The following is a 26,621-nucleotide window of genomic DNA, read 5'->3' as shown; positions in this document are numbered from 1 at the left end:
GTAGGCTCTGCCTTAATTGTCCTCATTGGCCTGTCAAACAAAAATCATCCCTCAAGTTCCAACTGAAATGTCTTTTCCTCTGAAGCCTTCTCTGACCTCCCCAAGCTGGGTTAATCCTTCTCTCTCCTCTGCACATAACATTAATTGCTCACCTGTCATGTTATACAATGGTTAGTTGTTATTGATCGTCTCTCCTATGTCTAGACGGTGAGCTCCTGAGGGTCCCCAGCACAGAGCAGGTGTCCGCAGGGTGCTTACTGAGAAAAGAGGAGGCGTGCTGAGCTTCCGCTGCGGATGGGCACAGGGCTTCTGAGGGGAGGTAACTTCCATAGGAAACAATGGCAGTGGGAAGCAGGCAGCACGAACTGGAAAAGGCTAGCCTGGGACCACCCTTAATCTATGTCTAGGAGGAAACGGCAATACTTTAATATTCCAGTGAAAACCCCAGGACTCTCCAAATGCCAGACACAGGAAACAGGAGATCAGTACAGCAATATTAGGACACTGAAAGGGTCAGGGATACAGAAGGGAAATGTGTTATCTACTGACTGGAACTGGCTACCGCTGACACTTCTCATATTTACTGATTGCGCAGCTGGTAAGGTGGCATAACTGAGGTTTGGGCCCAAGCAGCCATAAGTGCAATGCTTTTTCTAGTAAGGCATCTAAATGCACATGAAAAACCGCCAAGGCCTCTGCAAATAGTTGTATGCTAAGAATAGAGGTCAGCATGGTGTTCATTCATGTAACCCTCTCCACACCCCAGCCTGTCTTTCTCCTACACACAGACACACACACACACACACAGACACACACACACACACACAAATGCATACATACATACACACACATATACATACATACACATGTGGATGTAAATATACGTACATGCCAACTCACCGAGGGGCACCCCTCTAGTCCCCCACTGCCATCATATGACTGCCCTGTCTGCTCTGTGCTCTGTTTGCCTCCAACTTATATTTGAGGAATGACTGTCAGGGTGTTACCTCCTCTTACATAAGCAAAGAAGTATAAAGACCGCATTTTATTCAATCTGGGAAAAGAGAGTCTATTAATGCATGAGCATCTTCCAGTAAATATGTAAATGAATGTATATAAATCACCTGAGTTTACACTTGAGCACAGAGAGTAAATTACTGGAACCAGGAACGTCCCACACATCCGTCCCTACTAAGTGGAACCCCGCCCCCATTGTAATCTCCCTCCTGTGGCGAGACAGACTGTTTCTACAAGGGCAGTCCTTGCTGATTTGAGCCCCATTCTCACAGGAGTTCTGTTGTGAAAAAATTAGCATTGCCTTCAGTCTGCCCCAGTGCCTTCCTAAAGATGCCATTTTCTGGATGATAGTGGATCTCCGCAGTTCACACATGCTTATGAAATGGGTGTTTCTCTAACTAACAGGAGCAATGGACAGAAAATGAAGGGCTGGAAGATAGGACAGGGCAGAAGGTGGATGGAGGGGCCCTGCAGCAGGGGTGACACATCCCAACAGGCAGAGTGCCACACGGTTCCTTCCTCTCTGCAGCATTCATTTTCTTCGGGACACATGAGTGGTTGCCACTATCAACTGCTTGTCAATCTGATGCTTTCTCCTATGTATTTTTTAATACTTATTTATTTGTTTTGGCTGCACCGGGTCTTCGTAGCAGCATGCAGGATCTTTTTTTTTTTAGTTGCGGCATGTGGGATCTAGTTCCCAGACCAGGATCGAACCTGGACCCCCTGCATTGGGAGCGCAGAGTCTTACGCTCTGGACCACCAGGGAAGTCCCGCTTTCTCCTATTTAATACCAGTGTATTCTTCTTTAAGTTAGGGAAGGAATATGCATGATTCAATGTGCTCTAAAACAGATTATCTAAATCCCTTTTGCAAACAGTTTTCACTTCTTTATTGCTGATGACAGTCTTGGATTCCATGCCAGGGAGTCTGTCTTTAATTTGGTTTGCTTATTGGGTCCCAAATGTGCCCAAGGGAGTTAATTTTCTCTATGTGTCTGGCATACAGTAAGCACTCAATAAATGGTAGTTCTGATTGTTATTTTTCTTACACTCCCTATGTGTGGCCAAGAGAGATTATTGGCCAATTTGGATCTTTCAAGAGAGCAAATCAAACCCATGTGGCTAATCTGGCCAGAGCCTGAGTTAAACCCTGAGGTGACCCTGGACCTGGATGTCATGCCTCTGACCTTCAGGTCTGAAAAGCTGGAGAGATGTGGGAGGTTTCAGAGACGTGGCCGAGCTGAGAACAGCTCAAATTAATTCCTAGTGAAATGACCCCTTCCACAATTATTAACTATACAACACTGTTTTGAAATCACTGCAGTGGGTCACATTTGTTAACTAATTTGTGTGAACTCATATATATGTTACCTATTAACATTAAAAACCTACATTACATTTTCTGTTTTTTTCGCCCCTCTCCATATAATCAGTCTTCAGCTCATAAATCCCAAAGAACAAGAAAGGGTTCTCTCGTGTCAGCTGGTAGTTAATCTTCTTTAGACCCGTCACCAATATACAAGCCAGGGCTAAGAAGAGCAGGCCAAGAGGACCTTGTCCTTCATGTCACTCTCTGGATTTAAAACCCTCCAGTGCGATCCCTTAGCTGTCCAGGGAGAGAGCAACGCAGCTCTCGAATTCTGAGCCAAACCCCGTGTTGGGTCTGTCTCTGTGCCTTCCTAGCTATGTGACTTGGAGCTGGTGAAGTAACCTGTCGACCTCAGTTTCTTATCTGTAAATTGGGGATAATACTCATGTCATGAGAATATCATAAGGATTAAGTGATATCAAATTTTAAATTACAGTGCTCATTTTTGGAGAGTATGCAGTGAAACGCTGCCAGTTGAAACACAGATTGGAAAGAGTTTTTGGAAAGCCATTTGGCAACAGGGATCAAGAGGCTGAAAATGGTCATGCCCTTTGACCCAGTCATTCCAGTTATGGGAATTAACCGTGAAGGCATAATCGAAAACAAGGTCAAAGACTGACATACAAGGATGCTGATCACAGCTTTATTTATATTTACGTAAAACTGGAAACAACCCGAATACACAGTGCTAGGAGAATGATTAAATAAATTACTGTGCATTCACAGGATGGAATATTAGATATCGCTTAAGATGATTTTTATAAAGAATTTTTAATAATGTGGGAGATCCCCTCTAAAATGCTAAGTGATAAAAGGATGGAAGACACATTACATAAAAATGCCAGGAAGAAGTATGTCAGGATGGGTTATTGTCTTCTTTCTTTTTGTGTTTTACAATTTTTCCACAACGAGCATATTATTTTTAAAAAAATGGAAAGATCACAATTAAACTTAAAAATATGAAAGCCTTAACAAAGGGCCTGCTATACGATAGGTACTTAAGAGTGAGTCCCCTCCCCGCCTCCAGCCCCTTAGCATGCTTACTAAGTTGCTGCTGATCTGCCCTCGTCAATTTCCTACTTCATTTCCTGCTTTCCTCTGGACTCCAGGCCCTTCCATACTTCTGAACTCCCTGTACCTCCCAGGACCTTACATGCTTTTCCACACATCCTAGTGTTTGTCCGTGTTGGAAAAAGTTACAGGTCTCTCCTCCCCAGACCTAGTTAAACCCTATTCAGTATGACTCTATCTGCACACCTGCACTGAGACTCGGGGGTGGGTAAGGTTCCACCTCCTCATGCCTTGATCACAACTCTTACGCTTTGTGCTGTGTTGAGCACACACTGCTGTTTCACCACAACAGAGAGGGTGGTTACAGTAAGTACAGACACTGTACCTTGTTCACCTCTGAATTCTCAGTGCTGGGCATGATGCCTGGGCCTTAGCAGTGAGTCAATGAGTACAGAAGTGAGAGACTCTTATTCCAGCACCTTAACTCACAAGTCACCTCTCAAGGTCCTTGTCATTTACAAATGCCAAAATGCCATCCTTCCTCACCTTTGAGCCGTCTTGCCAGCTGGACCATCTGCCTGTGACCTTCCCCATTACCACTTCTTCCCAAGACGGTCAACCTGCCTTTCTCCAACCTTTGCAATGTCTCCTAAATCCCACCTCTCCTATGGAACAGGACTTACTCTGCCACTTCCCATTCAGGGACCCCTGGATCCACATTTAGCCATTCTGACTCTCTGGTGTCGGTTTCCAGCCAGTGCTAGATCATCTCCATTTGTATCTCCTGCAAAGTCCCAAATTGAACATACTGCGTTGCCCCCAGCTGGCCCCTCTTTTCCTACTAACACATTTCTGCTCAGCACTGCTAAGCTTTTGGCTCGCCCAAAAGGTTTGACAATTTTTTTCTTCTCCCCTAATTCATCCCCCAAAGCCAAGCTGTCATCCAGCCCTGGTTTTTTTCCCCTCAGAAATGTTTTCATATTTCATCTCCCAATTTTAAGGACAACCACATTACAATTGCCCCTAGAAATATGTTATTTCTGGGAGGTCTTGTTCCTTTGAGCTGTTGATCCCGTCTCCTTGCTGGAGTTTGCAGCTCCCAAATTGCATTCCCTTTGCCGCAGGAGCTTAAGTGACAAGGAACATAAAATGAGCTATCGTGCTGCTGAAAAATGCCCCCAATCCCAAAAGGAGCCGGATGACGGCAACAGAAAACCATATAGCTTCTGTGGTCTCTCTGCCCAGCCACTGTGCAAAGTATATTAGAAGAGGTCTCTTGGAGAAGCTTCCTTTGTCTTTTGCTTTTTCACAAAGACCAACCAAGGAGAGTGTGGAAAAGAAAACAACAAAAAACAAAATGAAAGGAAAAAAAAAAACCAACAAAAACAGAGACAGCATTTTCTCTTGAACTTGCTGCAGTCGGGCTTCTGCCCTCACTAGGTACAGACATTTCCATCATCAAGGTTACCAGTGACGGCCCTGATACTAATTCTCTGAGTCCTCATCTTGCCGTACCCAACAGGAACGTTTGACCCAAATGATTTACTCCTTCCTGCCTAGAATACTGTCCTCAGTTGGCTTCTGGCACTGCACTCTCTCCTAGTTTTATTCCGAACTTCCTGATTGCTGCTTCTTAGTCTTGTTTGCTGTCCTCCCCATTTCACAGACTACAAACATTGTAGCATCCTAGGGCTCAGTTCTTTGACCATCTTCTCTCCTCTATACTTGCCAAGCTCATCTAGTCTCTTGGTGTTAAACACCACATTTATATTCCAGTCTAAAGCTCTCCCCGAACCTCTGACTTTTATACCCGTGGCTCCAACATCTCCACTTAGCTGTCCAAAAGGCACCACAAACTTCACAATCCAAAATCTAGTTCCTGATCTCCTCTCCCAAATCTGTTCCCCATCTCGGCTGTGGGCTACTCCATCCTTCCCATTGTTTAGGCCAAAATCTTTGATGTCACCCTCTAACTACCCTTTTTCTCTCACACCCTGCAAGAGGTATGCCACTCTCCCTTCAAAATACTTCCAGGATCCAGACACTTCTCATCACCTCTACCGCCCTGTGACCCAAGACACCCTCACCTCTCACCTGGGATTGTTCAATAGTTAACTAATTGGTGTCCTCTTTTCAGTTTTGCCCCCTTAGCATCTATTCTCCACATGATAGTCTGACACTCATGTTACCAGATCATTGGTCAAAACCTCCAGAGGTTCCCATCTCAATATGCATAAAGGCCAAAGTCTTTAAATGACCTAACTTAGGGTTACCATAAAGTTTCTCATCCAAAGCAGGACATGTTTTTAATAAAATAATATCGGGACAATAAGTATACATTTGGATTGTCCCAGGCCAACAAGATATATATTTATCCTTCCCATAATCCTCTACACAGTCTGGTCCCCTGTCAGCTCTATGACGTCATCCTCTTCTCTTTTCTTCCTCGATCCTCCTCCTCAGCCACACTGGTCTCCTTGCTGTTATTTAAACACGTCAGACATGCACCTTCTCAGGGGCTTTCTGCTTGTTATAACTTCTTCTCCCATTTGTTTACATGGCTCACCCCCTCCTCACCTTCTGGTCTCTGAACAACTGTCACATTCCCAGAAAGGTCCTCCTTGACCATTCTACTTAAAACTGAGACCCCACCCCTGCACTTCTTACTGACATTTCTTGTTTTATTCTTCTCCATAGCATTTCTTTTTCCATCATTTCTACAGAATATTTGCACTGGATATAGAATTCTAGGTTGACAGTGTTTTTTCTTTCAGCACTTAAAGACACCATTCCACTGTCTTTTTCTATTACAATGGACATTTATATACCTTGAAACAGTAAATAATGGACACCGGTTAATACACATATATTTTCCCAGCACTTGCTTGCAGTGGAGCTCCTGGAGCTCCTTGCTTTCCTGGAGCTCCCCTAAGTTTGAATGGGGTATTTGTTTAATTTGATGCAGATAACACACATTTCACCAGGCACTGGTGGGGTTGTCTCATCTTGCATCCAAATATTCAGGGCCTGTCTGATTCTTCCTCTTGAGCTCCCTCTGTCACTCAAACTGCTGAATGGAAGGCCATAATAAATCCAACTGTAGTTTTGTGCAGGGCAAATTCTCCATTGTGGAAGAATTATGATAAAACTGCGTCACATTAAGTAGAAAAAAAGATGCCAAAATAATCTGTAGATTACAAAGCATTATGAAAATGCATTGGATTGCCAGTGTTATTACTCTTTCATATTTCTCACTGGCACATCAATCAGACCTTACTTTCCTAAAGTGCAAGGAAGGAAAAGGCTGGATCTGTCTGGGATGAGGGCCTGGGCAGGGAGTTAGCCCAACTCTTGTGCCAATGTTCCAGTGTCGTTACCCCAAACTCATTAGGCTGCAAACTTACTTCATTATCTTCTCCTCAAACTAAGCCTCCTTTCTATGTCGTTTCTATCCCTAGCACTTTCAAGTTTCCAGCCTTCCAGGTGCAAAACCTAGAGTTAAAAAGAAGAGAAACTTAGGATAGTTCTATAACTGTTCCTTCTCCATCTGTGGCTGAGGCTATTATTTATTTTTTCTAAATCTGAGCCCGATTCATTCCTCCTCTCCATTTCTACTACCAAAACCTTGAACTAAACTCTCCTTAACTCATGCCTGGATGATTACAGCTGGCCTCCGTGACCCACTCTGTCTTCACACTAACCCACCCTTTGTACACTGCCAGAAGAACTTTCCAACACCAATAATATCCCTAATGCACCACTGCCCACTGCCCTGAATTACAATTTCCCCACCAGAGGGGAGGGCATTTCAAGTCTTTCATAATATGATCCCCTCCTGCAGACCTTACCTGTCACAGCCCACAAGCTGTGGGCACAAAAATATTCCATCACGAGGCTCAGTTGGTCAATGAACCCTGGGAGCCAGCACCCCAGCATCCCCCATCCTGACCTCAGGTGGAGTCCAGAATTCGTCTTGCTCTCTTCAAAGGCAGTATCTGATGTGTTACTTCCTACTAGAAACTTTACTATGTGTCTCATGACCCACTAGGTTTTACACTGTATCTGTCAGACAGCATCATTGCATTTGTAAAAATACATTTTACTCATTGATCAAACTCTGTGACCAACTTCATGGCTAAGCCTTCATAGGTCCTGAAAGGACAGAAGACAGCATGGTCTAGGGGGAAGATCACAAGCTTTGGAGCCAGGAAGCACTGGCTTCAAATCCCGGTTTGCCGATTGACCACCAGCTTCATGACCCTGGGAATGTCACTTGATCTCTTTGTTCCTCAGTTTTTTTCCCCTCATTATTATTATTTTTGAGATACAGTTCATATACCATATAGTTCACCCTTTTTAAAGTAGATAATTCAGTAGTATATTCACAAAGTTGTACAAACATCACAATGATCCAATTCCAGAACACTCATCACCCCAAAAAGAAACCCTGTATCCATTAACAATCACTTCCCATTTTCCCCTCTCCCAGCCCCTGACAACCACCAATCTGCTTTCTGTCCTCTATGGATTTGCATTAGCCTCAGTTTTAATTAACTCTAAGCTGAATATAACACTTACCTTCCAGGACTAATGTGAGGATTGCTAAGCCTCTAGCTCAGTGTTGGCATCTAAGAGGACTTTAATAAATTGCTAAACCCTTCAGAGTCCCCAGTATGAAACCCTTAGCTCCAGCCAACCCATCATCTTTATCACCATCCTCACCTTACACTCTGTTCTTGCCCCTCAGCTCATTTCTGTCTCTGAGATCACTGCCTCTCCAAACCCAACATTGAAGATCCAGCTGAAATTCTACCCCTACTTGTGAAACCTTCTCCAGTGTAACTTCTGTTTTTCCCATGGTTTTCCTAAGCTACCCTGAAGACAGAAAAAAAAGCCCTACGGCCTGACTTTAAACATTTCCAACATAATGAGATTTGGGCCATGACTCCAGGCTAATCAGACTTGTGTTTATTCTAGATTTTGCTTTGTGACACATCTAGGACAGCTCATATGCACAGCTGCTTTGCTACAATAAAGAAAAAGAGCGCTACAGTTTTTTCAGGAGAGATTTCTGATCTTGCAACTAAACTGCCATTACGAGCTGATGTTGAAGCAATAAATAGTGACATTTCAGTAGCTCTGTACATGGCAGTTATATTTTTCCACATTCTTGTGATTTGCAAATTTACAGCCATCAAAGATTACAGCCTCTTCAGAGTTTATTTGCTCTTGGAAACCTTCTTAATGAGTTTGACATTTTTATTAGGCTCAAAGTCTTCCACCAAAGCCTGGTGCAATTATAGTCATTTATAAAGTAGCCAACATGAAAAGAGGCTTGGCAGGTCCGTGACAATGCCTCCCAAAGTCTGGCCGCCTGGGGATGCTCACCCAGTTTTCCATTCCCTTGTTCTGGAAGCACTGTGGAGACTGGGGTGGGGGGTGGGGGGCGGGTAATCGCTGGAGCTTGGATAAGCGTAGATGACCTGTAATGCTCTTTCTAAGCTGCAAAATGCTTTCATTCTAGCTTGATTTCACAAATGCATCAGTTCTCCCCACTGCCCTAGCCCAAGCCTTGAGGGAATAAAGGGAAAGAGACGGCTCTCACACGCAGCAGAAATCGCTGTTTAATGATACCCTTTAGGATAACACAACAGTTCATGGCTCTTGCTCTGTTGTCAAATGGAGCTGGGTTCAAATCTCACCTCTATCGTTTATTCATCCTGGCTTTGGGCATGTTATTTGCCCTCTCTAAAACCACATTTCCTCATTATTAAGATGAGTATAGTAACATGTAAAGCGCTGTTACTTTGTAGCATGTAGAATGCAGCAACTGTTCAATGAATGATGGCCACTCTTACCATCACCATCATCACTATCGTCCTCATCAGACAACATTCTTAGGAACTGATTGTGGAGGTCATTAAAAATGGTTGAGTATGGGAACAAACTTCCAGTTATAAGATAAATAAGTCCTGGGGATGTCATGCTCTTAACAATACTGTATTGTATACTTGAAAGTTGCTAAGAGAGTAGATCCTAAAAGTTCTTCATCACAAGAAAAAAAAAAACTGTAACCATGTGAGGTGATGGATGTTAACTAAACTTACTGGTAATCATTTTGCAGTACACACACATAACAAATCTTTATGCTGTATACCTTCAACTAATACAATGTTATATGTCAATTTTATCTGAATAAAACTGTAAAAAAACAACAAAACAAAAAATGGCTGACTACAATTCATTCAAATAATTTCCAATAATTCCTCTTCTATGCCCACACACCAAATATTTAGAAAGTGTCTTGTATGTGTAAGGCACTTTATTAAGCATTATGGGAAGAATAATGATTAAGAAGACACAGATTCTTTCCTCAAGGATCTTAGAGAAGAATACAAGTAACATATGCTCTTATTAAGATGAGACAAAGAAAAAAATGAAAAGAGTTCCAAGAGAAGAGGAAACAAAGCCCTATGGGAATTCAGAAGAAGAGTGAAATCAGGGAAGGCTTCCTGGAGGAGGTGATACCTGAGCTAGCGAAGTGATGATAGTGAAGTGATTTGACCATTGGAAGACTAGGAGACAGGCATTCCAGGAAGAAGACAAGGCTGGGAAATCCAGTCAGAACTTTCTGTGTGAGTGGCAGTCTTGCACAGAATACTCTTGAATCCACAGAATTGACTGTAGCTAATTAGTGGTATTTTCCCAAGGTCACACTATTATAAAATCTTAATTGCTGTTTCAATCTTTAAAGGAAAAAAAAAGCTTTCGGTGCTCGTATCAGTCACTTTGGAAGGGAAATTAAATAGGTTTTCACCAGATGGAGTCATAACAGAAAGATGACACTCACTAAGCCTGGATGGTTCAGAATTTGAGACGTGAGCGCTTATAGGAAGACAGAGAGCCAAAGTGCATCTCAGCGAGATCTGTGGCTCTGCCGCTGAAAAGGAACTTCGCATACTGGGGTGCATTGTGGGGAAGACGTTGGGGCTTTATGCAGCTCCCGGTCTTTAGGCACAAAGCGAGCTCCCCACACAGTGCAGGGAGATGACATTCGCCCTCGAGTGCACACACATTCCTCAGGGCCGCAGCCAGCAGCCACCATAGCAGCTGAGTGGCAGAATGGAAGAGTTCTTACTTTAAAAAAAAAAGTGCTCCTCATCAGGTTTTACGAAGCAAATGAAGCGGGACCTTGAGGGGGGCGGGGAGAGGTGGTGCATGCCACCGGATTGATGGAGTCTAATTACCTTGCGTTGGGCAGGGTTCCTGGTTTTAGGTCCTTTCCACCCTTGAGATACTCCACAGCATTTCCATGACCTCGCAGGTGACCAAGCTCTGGTCAGAACAGCGAATAGCCTGCGTAAGTCTGAGCCTCAAATTTTGGCACTAAGAGAAGACATTATAATGTGTATGGAAAGGGTCTGGCATAGCAGGGGCTCAGTCTGTGTCCGGTTGGAATGTGACAGTGTGAATGAATATATTGATGGAAAGTGAGTTCCGTGTGTGACGTCAGCTCAGAGGATCTGGATCCTCCTCAGGCGACAAACATCCATATTTCCACTTGGATGGGAAAAGCCACAGCAAATCCATCAATCAAGTATTTATCTCATACATACCGTGCATTGCACCATGCTAGAGTCAGAGGGCTGGATTCAAAGAAATATAATACATGCCCCCTGATCTCAAAGGTTTACCATTTAGTTTGGGAGACAAAACTAAGCCACATGAAATAAATACTTGTACCCAACATCATTTAGGGTTTTACTAAGGTTTTCAAGTGGTCCCAACTGTAAATATTGACTGTGAGTGCAAGTGGGGTTCAGAGAATATAAAAAGGTCAGAGCACGTATGAGTAGTTAAAAAAGGAATCACAAAGTGGGTGGAACTTTCCCTGGGTTGCTCCTAACACAGGTGACACATACCTTCACCAGTCTTTAAAAAACAACTTTTCAGAGAAACTGAAGGAGCATTCTTTATTAGATCTCTTTAAGTACTAAGCAATCTTGTGAGATAATTGTCATCTGAGGTTATCTGGCTTGTCAGAGGTGGGGAGGGATTCGAACCCAGCTCTGTTCTTGAACCTCCCACAGCTAACACGAGTATGGTGGAACTTGCCTAAGCCCTGTTCTCATTTAAAATATTATAAAATAAAACGGTTCTTTCAGAAGCATATTCAGAATAGTATGGTTTTTCTGGATCCTGCATACATTATGTGGCTGGTGGGTATTGAGAGTGAAAAGCAGCCTTCAATAGAACTAATCTATTGTGCAGTGGTACTAAATTAACAACCCAGGAAGGAGGTTCGTTCTCCCACCTGGGAGCTTAATTATGGAAATGCCGTTCTTGGCATTAGCCTGGGGCATCCGCTGCCTTGAAGGATATGAACAATTCAATTAGCAATGACATGGATTACAGAGAAGGCTTGGTGGGAAAACGAGCTCCTCAGGCATGCGGCGGGGTTCTCTCAGACACAAACCTGTGAGGCCTGCTGGTTTCTGCCTCCAGAGACTATCTTAGTTACTGTTAACAGCCCTGAGTCCTTGGCTGTGCGTAGAAGACTCCAGCACAAAGCCTGGGGGAGAGGAGGAGGAGGAGAGCAGCGGGGCAGGTGGAAAATAGACTCAACAGATAATGAGCCTTCTCCCCAACCTCTTGTCAAATCCTGGTCTTTCCAAGGAATCCTCTAGTGTGTTTATACTTGATACCATGTATACCTCCAGGCCCTCCTCTTCTCAATTCCCATCAGTGCCTTCAGATTAAAGGTCAAACTCTTGGCTTTGGGGTATATCCTGGCTGACTTCTCAAGTCTCCTGATGTAGCCGCATCAGCCACACTGGCATTTTCCAAACATATCATGGGTTGAATACTTTCTGCCCTTGATTTTTGTTCTTGTTCCCCTGGCCTGGAAGGCCCCTCTTGTTCATCTACTTGACCAATGCTCACCAGTCTTCCAAGGTCTAAGCTAAAAGTGACTGGCTCTGTGAACCTTTGCCAACCCTGGTGACTCTATCCTCCGATACAACCCTTCCTATCTCTTTCTCTGTTGCTGTCCTCCTTACTCAGCTTAGCCTGTACCAATGAGCACTTCTCTCTCCCCTGGGAGCACCTTGAATCATGGTTAATTCATCTGGGCGATCCTGGGGTCCAGCACAGGATCTGGCTCAGAGCAGGCACTCGCTAAATGTACGAGGGAGAAATGAAAAGCAATTCAAGAGGGTGCCTGAACTCACTTCCTTTGGGGCTGACACAGGCGCTGCCCTGATGAGATGCACTGTACCACCCTGGGGGCTCAGAAGCTGTGCTTGGGGGTTGGGCGGTGGGATCTACTTTCCAATCCCAGGAGGTCGTGGATGGAAGAGGCTTTTCTCACATGGGATGTTGAGCTTGTTAGAAACCCATAAGTGCTGTCCAGTGACTTGGAAGAGAAGGGGGTGCAATGTGCAAGGGAAGTGAATCCATCAAAGCTCAGTGATTTGACTAGGGAACGTCTCACCTTGTTTTTCCAAGTAAAATAAAAAGGTTGTGCTCTCTTGTAAACATGTCTTTTGGTGAAAACCTTTTTCTCTAGAAATCTTATGATCATTCTAATGACTTCTATTATGATGCCCTTTACAGTGTGTGTTGTCTATCGGAAGAACTGGCATACGCATTCTGTATCAAGACGTCCGAAAGAGCTGCATAGATTATAAGAATATATAATCCATTTAGCATCTCTCTGAAAATCTGCAAAATACCAGACACTGAAGATCCACTGTCGGTTTTAGCCAGGCTGTTTTTACACATTCGTGCCCGTTTGAGAAAGAAGATTCTGGGTCGCACCAAAGAAGGCCTATGACTGAACGCATACCCAGGAATTTGAGAAATTTGATGCTATGATTTAGAAATAATCTAAAGAGTCTACATTCCACCCAAAAAAACAAGATTAGAAGAACAATATTGTTGGAACATTAAGAAAAGAAACAACTTCAAAGCTCAACTTTCATGCAAAGAATCTGGACTGAAGGAAAAAAGTGAAATCTAGTCAAATATTTTGGTTTAGCAATAGTTCCTCTTTGCCTCACCCAGCTTCGTTCCCTAAAGCTTACGGCTTCAGTGTCTCTTGGCTGCTTTCCTTCGTCCCCACCCCATCTCTGGCTGCAGCTCTTAAACAAGGGCATTCCAAGCCAGGAGGGCCAGGGTCAACCCAAGGCCCAGCAAACCACCATCACCCTTCCATCTCGCTCTGCTTCTGTGCTCCCAAAACAGGACATCATTCCCCAGGTAGGAAGTCTACAGGGTTCTCACCCCACTATGCACAACAGGAAACAAGCAGACAGTGGTCCCATCATCAACAGGTTGGCCAAATTGAGCCTGAAGAGCACTTCCATGCAAGGATCAAGCTGGGCCTCTTCAACACCAGGAAACTTTAGAATTCAAAGAGGCCCAACAAGTGTCTTGATCTGGAGTAACTAGATAAAACTAAGTATCTTAGTTTGCTCCCATGGAACCAGTCTTGGGTTGCTAAGGACAATCTGAGTGGTAACTCACTGTTCACAAAATACAAAACTCTCAGCAATAAGCTTTTACAGCACCTCCTGGGAGGTGGATGCTGGCTGCATTTATTGGGTTAGAGAAACAGATGGCTACTTCTGGAATTGGGTAGAAGATGTTTCTTTTTTCATAAAAGAGTCTTTAGATAATTACCTTGTGTTTGTACTTGGAAAAAAGAGAAAGGGAGAAAGCCACAATGATGTCATGATTTTGACTACATCTCTACCCACAGAGGGGTGGCACACATCATGTCATTTGCGGAAGGCCACTCTCCCTTCAAACCAGTCGGCAAAATAGAAAGTCGCCTTTTACACAGTGATTTCTCTAAAGACATGTTTTTAATAAAGGATGGAATGAATACTCATAAGAAACAAAAATACAAACAAGGAATACCTCAAGGACATTCCGGTTGTGATGAAAAACAAAAAAACCAAAACAGAACCTTTGCTGGGAAAGAAAAGTAATGATGAGGTTGGACAGAAGGACTCATGTCCTGACATTAAGGTTAGGAGATGCTGAAACAGTCACCCCAGAAAGCTGTGCCACCTCTCAGTGAAACCAAAATATGCAGTTATGCAAACACAGGCAGAAACCCTTCTCTGCCACTTACGATGACCTTAGCCTCTTTGGGTCTTGGTTTACTTATCTGTAGAATGGGTATAACAGTACCTACCGTCTTTAAATGGATGGTGTTGAACTAGCAGACCTTGCGATGATGGGGTGAGGGGATTCTTCTGCTCTAATAATTCAGGGGAGGATGTTCCTTAATTAATTATTAACAGGGCTCTGGGAATACAATAACTGGTAAAGGATGCTAGCTTCTTCCTTTGGACTGGCATATACATACATGCAATTTTAGGTCTTTTGAATTTCCCAAGCTCTAACTAAATTGCTCATTAAAACAAATTTTTAGGATTCACAGTGTCTGACTTCCAAGGTTTCCTGCCCATAGTGGCTTTCCAGCATCACCCAGTATCTACATAGAAGTACCACCGCACAGCTTCCAATCCCAGTCTGATTAAAGAGAGAAGAAGCTCATACATTTAGTTTAGTAACAACATCACTTGGCTTTCCAAACTCGGCTCATCCCTGGCCTCCATGCTCTGCCACTCAATTCCCACCATTGGGACTGCCCAGCCCCCTACATACCTGGTTAATGCTTCCTCCTTCTTGAATGCCCAGCTCAGATGTCACCACCTCAGAGAAGGCGTCCCCAATTCCCTAATCCCAGGGACACTCAGATACTAACTTATCTCTGCTCCCAAGCTTTTTGTGCCTTCTTCAGGCATACAACATACTTCGTTTACATCTCTCTCTCTCGACTGTTAATTCCTCTAGACCAAGACTATATCTTATTTTCCTTTATGCCCCAGCATATCACGAAGCCTGACACATTGTAGGCAGTGAGTTAATGCTTGCTGTGTAAATAGAGGCAAGAGTACGAGTGACCTGGAGCATTGCCTTCACATGTCTGCTGTCAGTGCCGAGGGGGAGGCCCAAGGTCTCCACCGAAGGCAGTGTGGGGAACTTTTGGATTCGGGAAGTCTGAATCACCTGGTCACACCTGAGTCAGGTTGGATCCTCCTGGGCTAGGGCAGAAGCTGGCTCACAGCGAAGCAGAAGTCCTAGCTTGAAAGAGATCCATGCAGGCTTGGGAATGGACCGGAGCAAATGGTGCCAGCAATCCAGTGGGTGCCTGGGCTGTGGGGCAAAAGGTGCAGAGGGAGGCACCTGGCAGGAAAAGACACCCCATACTATGTGCTTAGCCCCCCATGGAACTCACATCCCTCTGCCCCTACCCCCTACACCTCCCACCTCCTCAGCTCCCTTCTGTCCTTGGGCGCCTTCCCCTCTGCCCCCTTTCCCATTGGCCTCCTCTCTTAGTGACTATAAACAGCCACTGATTTGATAGCAAGAATTTCCAGCCAGACACAGAGAAGAGAAAGGGAGATGAGACAGTGGGTCCGGGAAAGGGCAGGAGCAGCTATGAGGCGTGTTACCATCCTGCCCATGTCACACAGTCTCCAGCAACCTAGTGTGTTTTTAAAAGGCCCCCATGAGGCTTTCGTATGGGTTCTTTTTATCACAATGATGGTAAGGGGCAAGGCTGGGGCAGGAAGAGAACCTCCGATTAAGTGACTTGATCTCTTTCTGGAAAGAACTTGAACTGTAGACCTCAATTCTCCCTAGCTGTAAACCCTTGGAAAAGTTAATTAGCCCTTCTGAGAGTCCAATCCCCTGCACAAAAATGAGGATATTCCTACTGACTTCCCAGAACTAGAGCTGGAACAAGACCAGAGGTTACATAGGATCCCAGCACAGCCCTGGGTACCTGTGAGTGCCCACTAAATGTCACTCCCCGTCCCCTCCCTCAGGCAACACTGGAACCCAGACGCTTAACACCTCAAATCTCAGCATGCTTCCAAGGTAGGCCATCCTCAGCTTAAGGCAGGCTATGATCCAAATGTCCACTTGAAAGCTGAACTATGCACACATTTTCCTACAGAATGTATGTGATATGTGGTGACTGGGCTCCCAGACTTGCCCATAAAAGCCAATCTAGTCCACAGTGGATTCTGTCACTCTTCTGCAGGCCAGAGCCCAGTACCGAGGAGGACATGCTTTCCGTGGGAAAATGTGTTCTGCATTCTGACTTGGGATCCCAGACAGCTCACTGCACCTCTACAGGGAGGTACCTGCTCAACTCCTGGGATAGCAGGGCATGTGGCTGCTCAGTAGGGCCAGGGGGGCACTGGGGAAATGCCAGCAGCGCCCCTCAGCTCTCTGCCCCTGCTGCTCGTAGCTCCTGCCCACCGTGCACTTCACTGCTGGATGGAACATGCCAGAACAGAGCATTCACCCAGACAGTCGTCTGCTCCAGAACCTAGACTAGTTTCCCAGAGGTCTAAATTTCCTCTTCCAGTATTCCAGCCCCACCCCCCAAATCTACTTCCTTCCATGGTCACCACATGTTGGCTTATAAACGTGTTTTCTTTTTCCCTCTCAATTTTATCACTGCATGATATAGAGGAAACACTGTGAGCTATGGTGCAAAACCCGACTTCAAATCCTGGCTACATCACTTACTAGCCAGTGACCCTGGGCAGACCAGCTAATGCCTTAGCTCTTGTTTCCCAGTCTTTAAATTGAAGGATATTATCACCTGCCTCAGAGGGTTGTTGGGAAAATTGCATGAGAATAATGTGTTCATCAAAACCTGACACGGAACCTACACTTTAGACCCAGAAACATTTGTTTTCGTCTTTTCTTCTGTTATTTATGGAGTGAAACCACATCTGAACAATGCCATTCACAGTTACCTGCTGCTTTCTTGTTACACACCCACGTTTTTGTTTGTTAGGGCCTAGTCTATGGAAGATGTCTGGGTTTGTTGCCTTTTTCTTTTTTCTTTTTTTGCTAGGGAGAACATCTGGCTCCAGTCTAAGCCTCTCTAGCCACACATAGGCTGGTTGCAAACATTCCTGCAGAAGGTTGTACCAGGCCTCGTTCCCCCTACCAGCTGCCCTCTGACATCCTCTGAAGCTCGGCCAGCAAGAATCTACCAGGTATTTGCCCTTGAATTCTCCCTTTCAGTGTCATGTGTCACACAGGGAACGTGCCCCATGACCAACAGGGAAGCCCAGGTGAGGATCTGCTCCTGCATCTTGAAGATGTGAGTGAGTTACAGCAATGTTCTTGCTTCATGAGAGCTGACGATGCCTCCACAATCACAGTCTTTATATCATATGTTTGTGACACGTAGAAGTGAAAACCAGAGACTTAAAGAACAACACTTGGACTTTAGTCAAAGGTGGACCTAATATGCTAGTCTTTTTTTTTTTTTTTGAATTTTTGAATTTTATTTTATTTATTTTTTATACAGCAGGTTCTTATTAATTATCTATTTTATACATATTAGTGTATATATGCCTTGAAAGACCAAAAAAACATGGGCAGACTGGATTCAATTCCACACTTCACTCCTCCTTACTGTCTTGTCTCAGCCAAGTCATTTCATATCTCTAAATTTCAGTTTTCTGAGGTCACCTGCCTATCTGGTGACCATAACATGAGAAGATGTCTGTAGAAGTGTTTTTCTATTTTGAAAAGCCCATCCAAAAATATAGGGTATTGTTATCACCGCTATCACACATACTACTGTATGAGAACAGCCTATTCTTGTCATCGCCCTAGTCCAGGACCATTGCCTTTAAAGCTATACTATTGCAAGTCTCCATGTCAGTCTCTGCCCAGTGCTGGCTCATGAATTATCCTATGGTTCTGTTCTAAGCAAATGTACTACAGAATATTTCGAGGCTGCAGACAAATATAGGGAATGTTACCACAAACACTTGAGTTCCCATCACCCAATTTAACACAGACAGATGCAGGGGAAAGTCCCTCTCTCTGATGCCATTCCCCTCTCTCCTTCATCAGCCATAACCGCTTCCCTCAATTTGCTGTTATCCTACTCAGGCATGTTTATACTCCTCCATAAATAATGTATTTCATTGTTTTGTATGTTTTTAAGGTCTATATAATGATATAATACATTTATAATTCAGAGACCTTTTTTTTCTCTTTCAGCTTTGATGTTTTTTGTCTATGATGATGTGTCTCTAGTTTCTTTCTTTTTAAGTGTTACTCTGTACCTCATTGTATGCATAATCCACAACTTATCTATTCTCCTGAGGATGAACATCAAGGGGGTTTCCTATTATTGGCGATTATAAACAGTGCTGCGACCAACATTACTGTACTTATGTACACATCTGCAAGAGTTTCTCTGGGCAGTCTTTTTTGAACTTTTTTGACTGCAACCCACAGTAAGAAATATATTTTATATCACAGTATACTACACAAGACACAAAATATGTCCACATACTTACACATAATGGAACTGCTTCAAGTAACAATACTTATTACCCTTATTGCATCCTCTGTCCTTTAGTATATTTCATTCCATCCTATTCTATATTTTAAGTGCTGTTCAAAACCCACCAAACTGATTTCATGATCCATATATGGGTCTAGGGTATATACCCAGGTGTGGAATTGCTGAGTGGATGGAAGGCTATGTGAACCATCAACTCCCCATTAAAAGACTGCTCTTTTAAATCACTCTCCAGCTAAACAAACACAACAGTTCCCTAACATCTAACGCCTTACCGCAAATTCCTGGGTCTCTGACAGGTCATTAACACTTTGACAGGTTTCCCCCCCTCCCCCTGCCAACACTCCCCCCTTCCCCTGCTTGTTCCTGCCTTTACTCAGACTGTGCCCCCTGCCTGCCCCTTTCTTCCTGCCCTCTGCATACCTGTGCCCATCTCCCCATCAAGTATCAAAAGCTACCCCAGCCTCACACTGCCCTTCAACTTAAGCTGTGTTAAAAACACCACTAGGATGTTTACCCCTTAATCTGCAACTGCTTTCTGCATTGGCTTCCATCGTCTTCCAAATGACAAAATTCTTGAGGGTGGAAATATGTCACAGTGAAAGTTCCCATCTTAGAGCAGAGTATCTCGTCCGTGACTCAGAAGTCCCAGCTTCAAGTCACTGGGTTTTTTACCTTGGGCTAATCTTATAACCTCTTTGAGCTCTAGTTTCCTTGCATATAAAATGAAAAGGTGGTAGAGCTTCTTCTTCTTCTTCTTCTTTTTTTTTTTTTTTAAGAGGCAATGAGATCACAGCTGCGGAAGTACTTTGCAAACCGTGAAGGGGCAGAAAAGGACTTATAGGCATTTTATATCCTCCACAGCAGGCATGATGCTTGTTGGTGCTGATAAGCAGTTTTCCTCAGGGCTAAGCAGAATTCTAAGATGAGCCTCATGCCCTGGATGCTCTCCAGGACTGCCAATGTGGTGAGTTTTACACCCATGATTACGTTATGTTAAATGGCACAGTTGACCTTCTTAAGATAGGGAGGTTATCTGTGTGGCCTGGCTTAATCACACGAGCCTTTTAAAAGCAGAAAGTTTTTAAACTGGTTGGTTGCAGATTTGAAACACAAGTATTTGTCGTGCTGTTTCTGGCTTGAAGATGGAGAGATCACAGGGCAAGGAAAAGTAGGCAGCCTCCCGGAGCTCAGTGACCCCAGCTGATAGCCACAAGGAAACAGGGACCTCAGGAATGAATTCTGCCAACAAGCAGGAAGCTTGGAACATCACTCCAGACTCCATCCAGGTGAGGATGGCAGCCCTGGCAACAACTTGATCTCAGCCCAGTGAGACCCTGAGCAAAAAACCTAGCCATGCTGTGCCCAGACTTCATACCTACAGAAATGATGATAATGATGTATATGAATTAATATAATGTATGCATCCCGTATATAATATAGAAACTATGAAATAATACATCTGTGTTGTTTTAAGCCACTAAGTTTGTGGTATTTTGTTACAAAGCAATAGAAAACTAGTTATACATAGAATTCGGCAGATTTAGTTACTAGCTAGGTTTTCTATTTATTTCTCTGTCTGTGAAATTGGTGTCTCTTATTGCTGTTGTTTTACCTTGCAAATTATGGTGGCTCAGATCCTTTAAATGTTATGAATGGAAAATAAAAACCAAGGTTGAGGGTAGGGAGAGATAAAGGAAGTAATTTGAGAGGTATCTACCAATTACTGCAGAGTAGATTGGAATCATCCTTTAAGAGTGTAGCAGCAATCTTTTCTGGGTGAAGCTACTTTGCTAAAATAACAAACCTCCTGAACCATGTCAAGTCTGATAGTTGAATTATAATTACTTTTCACATGCGTGCTTTCCTTCTTTTGCGGACTTGTTTACCCAGAGGTATTTCTAATTCCTTTCCTCATCAGAAACTCCATAGATTTGCAATAGTCAGATCATCATGAGAACAGGCATGGGTCCCTCTTCAGAAGGACATGCTAGCTCTAGGTAATACTCTCTGAAATTCCAGCCAGCCTCTAGCAACTTAACAATAATAGGTTTTGGACATCTGTAAAGAACCAGATCTGAAGGAGAATAAAAAAGGAATAACAGAATATCCCCTTACTTAAATTCAGTTTATCCCCACTTTATGAAGGCAAATTACCTTAAACTGAAAACATAATTACCACTAATTTCATAAGAAAAAAGTTAGTGCAATCCAGAACCCCAAATTAAATCAATGTACGTAAAGACAACACCAAATATCACTAAAATGGTCTTAACTACTTTACTAGACAACATCGGTATGGTGATATAACCCAACCAAGTGTTTTCTCTTTATTAGTTAGTCTATCTAATAGCCGTTTACCTGTTCTCCTTAGGCTATGACCCCCTGAATACTTTATACTAAAAAAAACAAAACGTGTATTTGATACTGAAAGTTTAAATAATTCAACCTTTAATTAAAAAAAATAGTAAAGTCAAAAAGAATCAATGAACACAGTGCGGATGACACCATACTCATCCAACAAGTTGCCGTCATAATGAAACAGCATCCCTGCTACAACCAGCAAACCACGAGTCATCTGAAAGGAGCACGCCCAGCCAGATGTTGGTGTGCCCTGCATCACCGCCCAGATGGCCACCTGGAGGCCACCCCGCTGCTCACAAGGAGCACCAGTCCAAACCGGTTTTCATGAATACCAGGACAGCCCTCTCAGGGCTAAATCAGGGGCACGCAGTGAAAGCTGTAGTAAAGCCAAATGGTTGTAAACCAAAGAGGCATAATTTCACCGCACTTTACAGTTTACAAAACGTTCCTCCATCCTGAAAGTGTCTCCACAATACCACATTTACTTCTGCCCCCATGAATCTGAAAATTGTTATTCACCACCTTCCACAGTCTCCTGTCCTACTTAACAACTGTAAAGTCCCAGAACTTTAGAAACCTTAGCCATGAGGGTGGGAGGGAGGGAGACGCAAGAGGGAGGAGCTATGGGGATATATGTATATGTATAACTGATTCACTTTGTTATAAAGCAGAAACTAACACACCATTGTAAAGCAATTATACTCCAATAAAGATGTTAAAGAAAAAAAAGAAACCTTAGCCATCACGTTTAACATTAGAGTAGCCAAGGATTAGGGAGGTGAATGTCATACCTTCTGTGCATTTCCTTGCACCCCGTCTAGGAAAGCTTTTCTGATTCTCCCAGAACACACAGATCAGTGGATTAGTCAGTCAGCAAGTATTCACTGAGTACTTCTTATGTCGTGGCATTGATCTAGAAACTATGAGGGATTCAAAACAAAGTTTCTTCCCGCAACAGGGATTCTATTCTAGTCCAGGAAAGAAGGTTTAAATATGTGAAATGATTTTGAATAAGAGAATACTAAAGGTTTTTTGTTAGGACAGTCCTGGAAGATATTCTGGAGGCATTCACAGTTTATACTGAAGAACTCAGTACTTTCCAAAATATACCCTTTATTATATAAAGAAATCTATTTCTATTTTGGAAGTATTTGTATATCACTCCAACATAGGCTTTGGAGGGTTTATAATAAAAGACATTACAAGGTTGATAAAAATAGAAGAAGAAACCAGGAAACAGAAAATGTTATCACTCTTAAGGGTAAACAAAGTTGTTCTGGTTGAGCATAAAATCTGAACCGGAGCCACTCAGCAAAGGCAAAAAGGTAACATGCTATCTTGTTATCTGAAAGGAGAAGAAAAGATAGATCAACAGAATATTAGAAAGGACCCTAAAACTTCCTTATATGGAACTTTAAAGTCTACTGTGTAATATAAGCGAAGGTGTCCTTAATAATAGCTTTAAAATAAAACAAAGGCAGAAACAGAGTTTTAATAGGTTGTTTCATCTTTTGATCTCTATAAAAGCTAAGAACATGACAGTGGAATGTAATTATTGAGGCCAAGTATTCTAACATGCTTAAAGGGTAGATTTAGAATTCCCAGCTGGAGGGGAGGAAGGAGAATATTCCTTAGACTGTTTCCTAAATACCACCTTTTTAAAAAAACATGGTTTATAATAGGAGTTGGACTGTAAGTGATATGAGATCATATTTTCTGTGAAGGGCCTGATACATACAAATGTATTGAGAAGGATTATATTAAATATTTTGGTATTGGTTTCCTTTCTTATACAACTGCACATTTTCCAGAATTTTGGATTTTGTGGGCCAAAATTTTTAAATTCCCACAAAGAACTCTGACGTCTCTATGGATTTGTTCCCTTTTTATTGTCAAGTAGAAACATTTTTTTACAAAAAGAAAAAAAATCTGTCTTCCATCTATTCTTACTATCATTTCATAAAAGAAAAGACATTTTAATACCAAAAAAGTAGAAAAGCAAAATCTCAGAGAAAAAGAGAACTTTTAAAAATGATTACCTTTAGGGACTTCCCTGGTGGTACAGTGGTTAAGAATCCGCCTGCCAATGCAGGGGACACGGGTTCGAGCCCTAGTCCAGAAAGATCCCACATGCCGCGGAGCAACTAAGCCTGTGTGCCACAACTACTGAGCCCGTGTGCCACAACTACTGAAGCCTGCGTGCCTAGAGCTCATGCTCCGCAACAAGAGAAGCCACCGCAATGAGAAGCCTGTGCACCGCAACGAAGAGTAGCCCCCGCTCGCTGTAACTAGAGAAAGCCCGCACGCAGCAACGAAGACCCAACACAGCCAAAAATAAATTAATTAAAAAAAAAAAGAAGAATATATTTAGCTTCATGTAAGGTTCTCTACACTAGTTTTCATTCACATTTTGCTCAGGGCCACGGAAAACTGCGTTTAGGAGGGTTAGGAAACCTCTGGCCTTGATTGTAAGCGTCTTGCAGGCAGGGGGCTAGCCCACATACAGGGTACCATGCCCTCAACCTTTTCCATTCCATTGCCAAATATTTGTACACCCAACCCTATATAAAAGAGACATAGGTTTTATGCCTTAGAGTGGTCGTGCATAAATATCCCACAGTCCTTACAGCAGAGTCCGTACAGCTATTACCCACCTAGATAATGACAGAGTGTCACCTAGTGGTGAGAAGGGTAACTGCAGTCTTTCCAAAATAAAATTTAGAAGCTGTAAAGTTTCAAAGTATGAAATTCCAGTCCTCAAGGTGGGACTTCAAAAACAACTTATTAAAAATAAACAAACAATAATAAAAAACACTGATTTTCAGTACATTGCTGGGTATATGAAGGTATTCTGCTGGCTTATTCATTCAGTCATTTTTTTTATCGTCTACTTTCTTCAAAACTTAACCACTTACAAAAATATACAATGCAATCAAACAAAATCAGATTTAAAGTAAGTAGGGAGGAGACCTGTTAAAAGGAACAATATAAGGGAGCTGAAAGTGAAATCAGTACCAAAATATATGTCACAGGGTCTCCATGTTTGTTAGTAGTGGGTCACTATTCAGCTCTAAACTTTCTAGTAGACAGTTGGAGAGAGAAATCCATTCACTTCATGAGTCACAAATTTGTAAGATTAAAAAACTGCCCAGCTCTAGAGAAACCCAGGCGTGCCTAATATGGAGACAAGTCAGGAACCTCTCCACCGTGTACTAAAATGCACAATGTCTTCAACAGCAAACTGGGAGTAAATATGACAATGAGCTCAGGAGTCCGGTTTCCTGTAACTTCCCTTGTGTACAGACTGATGCATCACTAAAGCCCTGTTAGTACAGGTAATTCTACTGAGGGCTATAATGCTATGGTTCAGCTATGCAGCTTCTGCCAGTCTGGCTTAGTCTGAAGCTATTCTAGGGCCTCTAGGGAAACGGATTGATTATATCAGCTTCAGGCAATCACTATGGCTGCACTTGTTCACATTTCTCTGTAGCCAAGCCCGTGGCAATGCGATTTTGCAGCTCCTCCCCGTGAAGAGATGGAGTCTGTCTCCTTATCCCCTTGAAGGTCTTGCATGTTTCTGCTCATAGTCTTGGAATTCCAACACTGACACATGAACAAGCTTGGGTTAGCCTGTAGAGAATGAGAGATGTGTGCTCCATTCACCCTTGTCACCCTGGTGGATAGCCAGGCAACTGTCAGACATGTGTGTGAGGCTCTCTTAGATCAGCCAGCTCCTGACCAACCACAGATGCAGCCCAGCCAAGGTCGGCCAGGCATGGCCCACATTGACAGAAACACCCCAACTGACCTGCAGACTCAGGAACAATAATAAATGGCTGTTATTTTAAGCCACTCTTTCCTGCCTTACATTGCATCGATCATCATGTCCAGGTGATTTTCCCCTTAACATTCTTGTGTCCAGCTGCTCCTCTCCATCTGTTCTGGTGCCCCTCAGTTCATCACCTCTCACCTGGGCACTATAAACTGAGGGCCAGAGAGAGGAAGGAACTGCTCAGGGTCACAAAGCAGAAAGGCAAGGAGCCTTCAAACCCTCTGACATCCTGACACCCTACTTCATAGCCCCCTACTGCTTACTTAGCTGGTAAAAGGAGAGCCAGAAACCAGTTTCTGGTACCATGAAGAGGGAGGTGAGACAGCCAGCTTCCTCTCTGATTATACCACCTTGGATGAGTAACTTTAGTGTTTCCAACCTCATTTTGCTTATCTGCAAAAGGGGACGATAATATCTACCAGGGTGGTCGTGAGGTTCAAAGGGAGAAATCTCTTTGGAATCCAAGGAACACCATGAATGTCTGCTATTGTGTGGGCACACTGCGGGTGCTCAATAAAAGCTGAATGCATGCAAGAAAAGTTGCATTATTGCCTGAGGCACAAGCTTGAACTGATGGCTGTGGCTCAGCACCAGACATTGCTCCGGCAAGGTTGACCAGGCAGCTGATATTCACTGAGTGCCTCCAAAGTAGTGGGATCAAGGGGTTAGAGCAAGTCGGTGTCACTGTATCAAGGATCAAATTCTGGTTTCACCTCTTAAGTGAATGTCCCCCTGAACTGCAGTTCTCTCTGACCTCTCTAAAATTCCCCAGAGGAGTATTTTTAAAGGACTTAAGTCCTCCTCCACTCAAAAGACATTTACTAGGTACCTTGCTTGTTCCAGGTACTCTAGTACGTGCTGGGAGTACAGTGAAAATCAAAGGTAATCAAAGTGGCACAATTAGTATTAAGTTACCAAATGAAGTCACAACTAGTGAGACTGCAGGAAATCAATCAGAGCTCAGACTGACATTTATTGTCACTCACAATCCTTCAGAAACAGTTGATTCATCACCTACCCCGACAGCAATGTAGAATGTGTGAATGGAGTACCTCGTATAAGGAAAATTAGATTATTCTATTCCCTAAAGAGTAATTAATTTATACAGTGGGTTTGAGGAAATATTTTTATATTAAGACAGTGTGGTGTTTAACTTATTTCACAGGTGGCATTTTTGGGGAAAAAGGGACCCACTGAATAGAACCAAACTATGTAATTCACAAAGCAGAGATGAGAGTTTCAAAAGGTCTAGAAACATTCCATTGGCCTATTGGTTCCTGAAGTCAAATACCTTTTCAAAAACCACATTCTAGTTTTCGTTCAGGGCTGAAAAATAAGGTCTGTTGGGATCCTTGGCTTTACGGTCAGTAAATCTCATCCACATCCCTTCCTAAATGTCTTTCTAATGGGACCCCACCCTACCCTTCTCAATGCCACCACCTTCAGCATTCCTCCTGGAATCTTGTAACAGCCTCTTTCAGATGTTACAAATACTGAGCACCCGTCATGTGCCAGGCAGCGGTAAAGAAAAGTCACAATTCCTGTGCCCAGGAGGCTCAGAGTCCTCACCTGCTACCTCTCCCCAGAAACCCCCATGTCTCC

The 26,621-nt window shown here is 43.3% G+C and overlaps 1 protein-coding gene and 1 long non-coding RNA gene across 2 annotated transcripts in view; one reads left to right on the top strand and one right to left on the bottom strand.

Annotated features, from left to right (window-relative positions):
- THSD4 (thrombospondin type 1 domain containing 4) overlaps positions 1–26,621 on the bottom strand; it is a 572,383-nt gene that overhangs the window by 137,471 nt on the left and 408,291 nt on the right. The gene's annotated exons all lie outside the window — the stretch shown is intronic.
- The window catches only part of LOC309624902, a 280,987-nt gene that overhangs the window by 41,775 nt on the left and 212,591 nt on the right, over positions 1–26,621 (top strand). The gene's annotated exons all lie outside the window — the stretch shown is intronic.

The sequence above is a fragment of the Balaenoptera borealis genome (assembly GCF_965194805.1).
Source record: "Balaenoptera borealis genome assembly, chromosome: 3".
Taxonomy (NCBI): domain Eukaryota; kingdom Metazoa; phylum Chordata; class Mammalia; order Artiodactyla; family Balaenopteridae; genus Balaenoptera; species Balaenoptera borealis.
This window is presented reverse-complemented; position numbering and strand designations above follow the sequence as displayed.